Source organism: Lygodium microphyllum, chromosome 15, assembly GCF_053477565.2.
Source record: "Lygodium microphyllum isolate KBCC chromosome 15, Lygodium_microphyllum_v1.1.10, whole genome shotgun sequence".
NCBI lineage: Eukaryota > Viridiplantae > Streptophyta > Polypodiopsida > Schizaeales > Lygodiaceae > Lygodium > Lygodium microphyllum.
The window spans coordinates 135,034,920-135,044,859 of NC_141149.1; positions in this window are offsets into that span (position 1 = coordinate 135,034,920).

The following is a 9,940-nucleotide window of genomic DNA, read 5'->3' on the forward strand; positions in this document are numbered from 1 at the left end:
CAAGGAAGTCTTGATTAAAGGTAGTAACCTTAAGAATCTATTCAAAATTGATACGGCCTCCATTCCATCCTATATGCTACCATAACACATTATCTATTGGGGGTAAAGGCGCCTCCATATAGCCACTCGTGTATTATTACACTGACAGTACGTGCCACTACACACTGCAGGTGGCGGGCACTTGTCATCATCACTTTATTCTTTATTCTTTTAGTGACAGTTTGAATAAAGAAAGGCCCGGTCACTCATTGTGATTGTTGGAGTTCCCATTTTGTCTCTCTCTCTTTCTTGCTCTTGCTCTCTCACCATAGCTCTTCCAAGCAAGCTTTGATCCTTCTCACCTTTCAACTAGTATGAGAGCATGGTTGCTTGAGCATTGTGACTTGGTTCGTGGCGTCTTCAACTTCCTATTGAATCCCTATATTCATTGGGTCTCCTTCTCGGCAGCCATAGCTGACTCTCTTGAGCTCCCATCACTCCTCGACTTCCCAAGCACCTAGGCGACCTCTTTGGGCACCCTCAGGGCATTCCAACAAAGGTATTCATTCATCTTCTTTAGTGTTTCATGCTGATCATAGGTCTACAGGTTTGAGAAGAAGAAGGGGGCAACACCATTGTATCTTGCTAGCTCCATATCTTGACATAGACCTCTTATGGCCACTTGAGGCTTGTTGTGTGCCTTCTTTGGCACCACCTTGAGCTTCCTGCCATCTTGACCAGCCCAAAAACATGAGCAACAACCCAAGAGAATTAGTGTGAATATGCACCAGTTCATGGAAGCCCCTGGACAGGCCCCCTGGATAGCTCATCCTAGTCATTGGCAACCTCATTTGGGCACTATACACTTGGTTTATGCTTGGCATTTGATCCTGAGCCTTAGCATTGAGCATTGATGTGATTAACTTCAATTTTGGGACTATTATACACAGTTTTCAGGCAAGTCATAGCAGTGCTACATTAGCATTTTATGTCTGGATCACTTTGGCATTGACATTGGTTGCCCGGTTGGTGCCGAATGCTCCTTGAATGCTAGGGGAATGTATGCCTATGGTTTTAATCTTGGATTGAGCCAATGTTTGCTCAGTTTTGGACATTTATTTGTTGTTGGAATATTCAGGGCTGAAGCTCATTTACTTATATTTGGATATGCCTCTTGGAATCGGGACATGCTTTGGAGATGTATACATTGATGTAGTGACTCTCGAGGATCGACATAGAGCTTGGATTTGCTCTCGGATCATTGGTTGAGATTGAGCTCACTTTGCATAGCATTTGGATCTCCATCTTTGATGTACTTATGGCATGGACTTTGCTTACATGTGACCGGTCTTGACATGCTTGGCTTATGCCACTTATACATGCTAGTTACATTGTCTTGGAGTTGATTGCTATTGCGACTTGGGCTTGACATTTGATTGTCTGGGAGCTTACTTTGGCTATTTCTTGGCTTGCTAGAGTTATAGTTTGGATATACTTGATGTCTATGGATGCTATGGAGCCTAAATGCTCAGGATCTATCATTGATGCTTGATCTTGGACACTTGTCACTGGTGCACTCTTACATGCTTTGTTTGAGCTTTCTTGCTTGACACTTACGGCTTTTGTGCCACTGGGAGCATCTTGATACGCTTGACAAACATAGAGAAGGTAGGTTTATAATACTTGAGCACTTGGATACTTGAGACTGGGATCTTCACTTGGATGTTGCATGGTTGATATGCTGTGGTTCTCACATATGTACTTGGACTGATTTGGGCTTTGCACTCCTTGAGCATACACCTATTTTGTTAGGTCTTGCTAGTGTTGTGCACACTTTTCTCTATTACATAGGGGGTGTGCCAGCTTACTAACGAATTCATTTGACATACTTGGGTGTTTGCTCAATTTTTGTATGACTGACACTTGTTGATTTATGCCTGCTTGATGCAGGTTATGCTTTGACAGTTAGTGGTTGACTTGGTGCATTCATTTTGCCTATAGTTTGCTCTCATTGTACCTAATTGTAATTTATTATAGCAAGGAGTTATGCATTGACTGTGATGTATTTTTCATGCTGAATCATCATGATTTTATGTACTTTTGATGGTACTTGATGGGAAGCATCATTAGCTATCAGTTTGTGGTAATTTTGCCTTGGTTTTGGTGGTATTTTGGTTGTTTACAACATAAAACAACAAGAAATTTTGAATTGTTGGTGCTGTTTTGGACGGCAGTATGGCATCTTTTTCCACTGATAATGTTATCTTCAACATCACTAAGCTTGATGGTACGAATTATGCCTATTGGAAGAGACAAGTTTGGCAGATAATTGGTTTAGAAATTGCAGATAAAACCACTAAGGTTGCATGGAGAGTAGCCTGAAACTTTGATTGATGACGAATGGATGGAGCTTGATGAGTTATGAAAGTCCACCCTCATCTTGTGTCTCACTGAATATGTGTATTACAATGTTGTTGAGGAAGCATAGAGTGCTTAGCAGCTTTGGGATAAGATCAAGAACCTCTATGACAAGAAAAGTCTAGCAAGTTAGATATATTGGCTGAAGCAACTAATGGATCTGCACATGAAGGAGAATATGACGATGTCTGCTCATTTGAGCTAGTTCCATACTATCCTCAAGAACTTGACTTTGCAAGGCATTACCTTCAATGATGAGGTTACTCCATTGTTTTTGCTTTGGACTCTGAGTGAGTCATCGAATGTCTTTCGCGCTACCTTATGTGCTCGTGCTACTATTTTGAACTTGGCTGATGTAGAGAGTGCTGATCTATAGGAAGAGATCAATCGTAAGAAGTTGGATGCCTCTCATGTGTCACATGCTTTGATTGTTAGAGGCAGAGATGGTCATGGAAAGAATGACCATGGTAGAAGCTCGCAGAAGTGTAGGTCTAAGTTGTGTGATAAGTTGCGCAGCAAGCCTCATGGGAGAAATGCTAATGTGACATGTCATCATTGTGGCAAGAAGGTTCATATACACCCACAGCGTCATGAGTTGCGCAATGAGAAGCACAAAGAGAAGAGTAAAGATAAAGTACAGGAAAAGTCCTTTGATCACAGCATGGTACCTACAAAATCTAGTGTAAAAATTGAGGAAATAAATGTAATGCAGTTTGATGACTCCAATGGGGAGTACATACTTGCAACTAGTTCTTGTGATGCTATGCCTTTGACCGAGGTTCACTCTATGTATGTGCAATGCTAGATTTTAGATTCTGATGCTTCATTTCATGTTACACCATGTCATGAGTGCTTTCACTCCTACTGCACTGTCTCTAATTTAGTTTGCTTGGGTGATGACAAGTCACTTGCTATTGTTGGCATTGGGGATGTATGACTATAGGTTTGGCTGCAGTTCTCTACTGGCAGTACTTTTTAGTTACAGGATGTACATCATGTACCTACACTTACACGTAGTCTTATGTCTGCGGATAGCTTGATGATGCTAGGTTTCATGTTTCATTTGGGGATTCTTCTTGGAAAATCATGTGGTAGACTTGTTCTTGCTAGAGGTGCCAAGGCTGACAGCCTTTATCCTCTTGTAGTTGATGAGTCCTAATGAATCCTAAAGATGCTCAAAATCTAGCACCCTATAGCATTTTACATTAATAATATCACATATCAATGGAGTCTTATCACGGTTTTAAAAATGGTTTATTCATAAAGCAAGCATGTAAGTTTTAAGATCCCTAAAGAAACAATGGCTAAGGCCAATGTAAAAGAAAATATTATTCGTTAATAAATTTTATACGAAGGGGTGCATGTGGGGGATGATTGGGTGTGCTTCTTTCCATATACACCCCTTCTCTCTCTCATGCATAGCCCCCCCATTTTGTGTCGAACAAGAAGTTCTCTCTCTCTCTCTCTCTCTCTCTCTCTCTCTCTCTCTCTCTCTCTCTCTCTCTCTCTCTCTCTCTCTCTCTCTCTCTCTCTCTCTCTCTCTCTCTCTCTCTCTCTCTCTCTCTCGTGTGTTTCTACAAGGATAATTATGGAGAGTGATGAGGATGAAGAGGATGATGATGCAAATATGCATTCTTTTCTTTATGTTTCATGGGCAAGAGAGATGAAATCTCGGCATAGATTTTGCTTTGATCATGTTCCTGGGAGAGTCATTCCTTCCATGGCTCTAGGTCCTCTGTTGACTATGTTTTGTCAGTGGGTTCCATCCCACATGTATCTCTTTGGCATGCCCATTTGGGCCATATGTCCTTGAAGGGAATGAAAATGCTTTTTGTTTTGCAGTACTTACCGCCCCTTGACTATGCATGTTTTGATTCATGTGAGCATTGTCTTTATGGGGCAAACAGACTAGGAATATGCATAAGAAGTCTAGTAGGACACGTATGAGTGAGCCCTTGGCATTGGTACATTTGGATGTCTGTGGGCCCATGCCATGTCAGTTTATGGGTGGTGCAAATTATTTTGTGATGTCTATTGATGATTTTTGAGTGAAGTCTGGGCTTATCCCATTAAGCTTAAATCCAATGTCTTGACTGTGTTTCAAAGATGGCTTGCATTGGTTGAGAACCAAACTGGGGGCATAGGTTGGAATGCCTTAGGAATGACAATGGGAGAGAAAATGTGGCAGGTGCCTTTGAGAAGCTATGTGACAAGAGGGGTATTAAGCGTTAGTTGACCGCCCCCTATAACCCACCCCAGAATGGTTTGGATGAGAGGATGAATAGAACCATCCAAGAGCCTGTACGTAGTATGCTTAGCCATGCAGGCCTACCACAGAGCTTTTGGGTTGAGGTAGTAAGTACATCTGTGCATATCATAAATAGATCACCTTCCAGTGGTTTGGATTTCTAGGTTGTAGAGGAGGTGTAGACTGGAAAACCTCTGTCTTGTGCTCATCTACGTGTCTTTAGATGTGAGGCATACTACTATGTGCCCAAGGATAAGCGTACTAAGTTGGATCCTAAAAGTGTCAAATGCATTTTCCTTATGGAGATGCAAGCGAGATGGGTTACCGCCACTTGGATCCGCAGATGCGAAAAGTCATCCACAGCCATGATGTAGTCTTCCATGAAGACAAGATACATAGGCAGTCTGAGAAGGTGGTAGAGATATGTAGGGTTATATTCCATGAGGAGCCACATGCTCTAGTACAGCCTGTACAACTAGATGGTTAGCTTGTAGTAGAAGTTGGTACACATGGCCAAGGTGTTGGATAGGTAGGAGAGCCTACTACGGTCTACTAGAGATAGACGTCCACCTGATAGATTTGAGCCCTTGATGCATTATGTCTTCATTACAGATGTAGGAGAGCCTCTCACCTATGATGATGCTATGCACAGGGGTGATAGTCACTCTTGGGAGAGGGCTATGCAGTCTAGATAGACTCCTTGCATAAGAATATGACTTGGGATTTGGTTTCCTTACCTGATAGCAAAAAGGCTTTGCCATGCAAATGGGTATACAAGCTAAAAAGTACCCCTGGGCACCCAAGCTATCTTATAAAGCAAGAGTTGTTGCTAAGGGTTTTAAATAGGAGCATGGAGTTGACTTTGATGAAGTCTTTTGTCCTGTGGTCAAGATGACCACCCTATGCTTGGTTTTGGCCTTAGTTGCGTAGCTTGACTTGGATATGTATCAGATGGATGTCAAGACTGCATTCTTGCATGGGGATTTGCATGATGAGATTTACATGGAGCAGCCTAAGGGCTTTGCAAAACTTGGTAGGGAGCACCTAGTGTGCAAGTTGAAGAAAAGCCTTTATGGCTTGAAGCAGGCACCTAGGGAGTGGTATCATAAGTTTGATGCCTTTATGTAGCAAAGGGCTACAACAGGAGTGCTATGGATCCATGTCTTTACACCAAGAAAGCCCTTGATGGCTCATTGCTTATTTTGGTACTTTATATGGATGATATGCTAATAGGAGGGAATGTTCAAAGTTGAGAGAGAGAGAGATAGGGAAACTCCATTGTCATGAACCTTCAGGTTCTATAGCTTTCTTCCATTATTCTTTTCTGACTGAGTAACACACACAACAAAGCTAAAGTGACCTAGTGTAAGTGTAGACTAGACAGACTAACTCTAGTTAGGTCACTAACTGACTACTAACCTGACTTATTTAATGTAGTCACATGTAGACAGCTGCACACTCTAGCTGTCATAGATGTCGGTCATAGATAAAGACAAACTGACGGTGAGCTTGATTTCTAACACTCCCCCTCAAGCTCAAAACAAAACTCAAATCATCTGCATCACTCCAAGTAGCTGTCTAAAGTGAATGAACTTATCTTTACAAAGTGATTTGGTAAAGATGTCTACTACCTAGTCTTTAGTCTTCACATGCTCCAAGTCAACAATGCAGCCTTAACCTTGTTAGACATGTCAACTAGCAAGGCTCCAATCTTCTTGTCTATTTACTTCCTCCGCTTGCTCCTACACCATGGATATAAGCTTCAAAACGCACCACCCTTAATTTAGTTGTGATGAACTGAGAAAAAAAGCTATGAACTGATTGATGTTTCATGTAGACAATGGTATGCCTTAGATACCTTGAACATGTTTACACATGTGTTTATAGCACATTGATAGATGTATGAAATCAATTGTTAGTACAGCTATCTAAACATATGCTTATAGTTACATAGACTTACAACCCTAACATCAAATAGTAAACATAAACATTGCATGCATGTTAATATTCACACATAAGAAATTTTTTACATAACCATTTAAACAAATGCTTAAGTCTAGATTTACTCTCTACTAATGGGCACTCAAACCCATGTCTATCTTCTACTCTCACCACTCTCTTTACTCCTTGTACTCTTCTCTATCCTCTCTCCATTGTCTCTTTACTCCCTCTCGCTGCTTTTTCTACTCAATCCCTCTCTCAAACTCTCTCCTCTCTCTACATCTGTGCTTTTTCTCTCCTCTCTCTCTCTCTCTCTCTATATATATATATGTGTGTGTGTGTGTGTGTGTGTGTGTGTGTGTGTGTGTGTGTGTGTGTGTGTGTGTGTGTGTGTGTGTGTGTGTGTGTGTGTGTGTGTGTGTGTGTGTGTGTGTGTGTGTGTGTGTGTGTGTGTGTGTGTGTGTGTGTGTGTGTGTGTGTGTGTGTGTGTGTGTGTGTGTGTGTGTGTGTGTGTGTGTGTGTGTGTGTGTGTGTGTGTATATATGTATATATATATATATATATGTATATATATGTATATGTGTGTGTGTGTGTGTGTGTAGTTGTTGGGTGTATGTACTTAACAAGTGTCCCTCTATGGCTTGCAACCTATCACTCCATAGGAGGCTTGGTATGGAAACAAGCCATTTGTGGCACACACAAAGGATGCTATCTTAGTTAGTCATGACATTGTCTTTGTGAAAGATTGCGTTCAATCTTTTATTTTATGTACAAAAGAGATAAGTGTATGCTCATAAGATATCTATGATACTTTGTTACCTCTTTTCAATGGTGTGCAATCACATGCAATACCAAATGAGATGGTTTTTCAGTCTATGCAGGTTTCTCATAATAATATGAGTCAACCTATTTCTAACGTAGATATGAATGATGGAAATTTTGATGAGAGAGTAAAGATTAAGGGATCTAGGACTATGTAAAAGTGGTTCATGCAAATTTTGCATGATAGTAAGTTGGAAACACCATTGGCTATCATACTCATTCAAGCTCTTGTAGTGCCTCTGATACATCAAAGTGTTATGCATTGGTTGTTTCTAGTTTGCATAATGCGGAAGAGCCCATGTATTTTGAAAAGGCATAAAGTTCAAGAAAGTGGATACTTGTTAACAATCTCACTATAATGCTCTTATAAAAAATAATTCTTGATTTTGATGTGATTTTCCCCAGGCCCTAGAAGAAGGCTATGGGCACCAAGTGGGTTTAAAAGTTAAACTGCAAACCAAATGGTAGCATTGATAGCAAAAAAGGTAATCTTTGGAAAATAGTTATGCTTGAAAAAAGTGTATTTATTTTGATGAGATGTTTGCTCTCACTTACCCTCTAACAACTATTGAGAGCATATGTGCATTATATATGCATTAGCAACTCATAATGGTTGGAATGTACATTAATTGGACATTAAAATGCATTTTAAAGTAGAGATTTACATGAGAAATTTTATGTTCTTTAGTCTCATGGTTATTTGCAAAAATAACTCAAAAAACAATGTGTAGATTGGAAAAGGCATTCTATGGTCTAAAATAAGCACCTCAAGCTTAGTATGAGAAGATATATGCATACTTGATTGCATGTGACTTTCAAAATAGTCCAAAGTGAGAGCACTTTATATATTGGGCATGAAGGTGATGTACCTTTGATCATTGTGGTTTATATTGATGACATGCTACTCTCACTGGTCCTAATGAGACACATATTATTGATTTTAAGGTTGAGTTGAATTTAGCTTTTAATATGTTAGATTTGTGCCTGTTACATAATTATTTGGGCATTTAGTTCTCAAGAGATATGACGGAAGTATTACTTTGTATCAAACAAAGATTGTTGAGACATTATTGTAGAGATTTATTCTTGAAGACTACAAGTCTATTGCTACTCCTATGGAGATAGGTTAAAATTTGAACCTTCATGATATTGAAGATTTCTTTCTTTATTAGTGGTCTATTGGATGCTTGATTAATGTATGAATTATGAGGCCTAATATTTAGTTTGTAGCATTGCAAATGAGCTCAAACACTAAGCATTGGCAAGTCATGAAGTGCATCTTTCAGTGCTTGAGTGATACAGAACACCTTGGGCTATTTTATTCCAAGCGAAGATCATTATCACCAGATTTACATGCTTTTTTTTATTCTCACTAGACTAGTTAGATAACACTAGTGTATCCACGAGTGGTTTTTACTTTATGCTTGGTAGCTCATATATATTATGGTTAAGTAAGAAGCATCCCATTGTGCTCACTTCTTTTATTTGTGAACCTAAGTACATGGGTAACTATATATATATATGAGATATTCTCCAACATAGTAGAATAATCAAGAACTCTAATTTTTTTACGAGTTTATCTTAGAATGCTAAAAAGTCTCTACTACAATAAAATAAACTCTTAACTATAATAATTATCTTAAATGTGAAAAAAAATTAATACAGTAGAATGATCAAAATTTAAATTTTTATTTAAATATGATTATTTATATTTAAATTTTAATATGAAAATATTGCAATAATTTATATTTTAAATAAATAATTTACGTACCAATTTTCTATGTAATATATTCTATATACTTTACCAAATAAATTAATTAGTGTATTATTTTACTATTTTCATTTATTTAAATATTAACATATCTTATTAATTTAACTATTTTAATTTATTTAATTATTTAATTATTTTCCTAAGGTGTTAGATAACATGTAACACCATAATAGAAAAATATTAAATTTTCATTTTGAACTTTTTCCAAAATGGACCTTACAAGCTTCATGCTAGTTCAAGCCAAATTCTCAAACACAAGTGCTTGCAAAGCTTATAATAACAAGAGATTTCCTATTGATCAAAATTGTTTCAATTTTTGGAAAAGTTTTTAATCAAAAAAAACTTTTGATCAAAATGTGGCATTATTCAACCATTTCTTAAAATAATTATGTGTCACCAAGGTAGTATGCCCAAATTTTAGTAGTAGCTAATGCAAAATTCATCCATTATTCACAAAAGATATTCTTTGCAAATAATGTAAAATGTAACCTAGATCATAAATTGATTTTGAAGTTGGGGTATCTACTATTCTCTTAGAAGGACAAGAAGTTGCTCTTAACCAAGTTATTGAGGAGGGAGAATCAAAATGGCATGACCAAAGAGATAGAGAAACTACTATAAACCAAGATACACATGAAAAAAAAAGTGAGCCTTAATGGAGAAGATGCTAGCCTAGGAAAATAAGGCATGTAGATATGTTCTTTAAGTATTGTAACTTGTTCATTGCTTCTTACTAGGAGATTCGAGGGTATAAAGGAGAG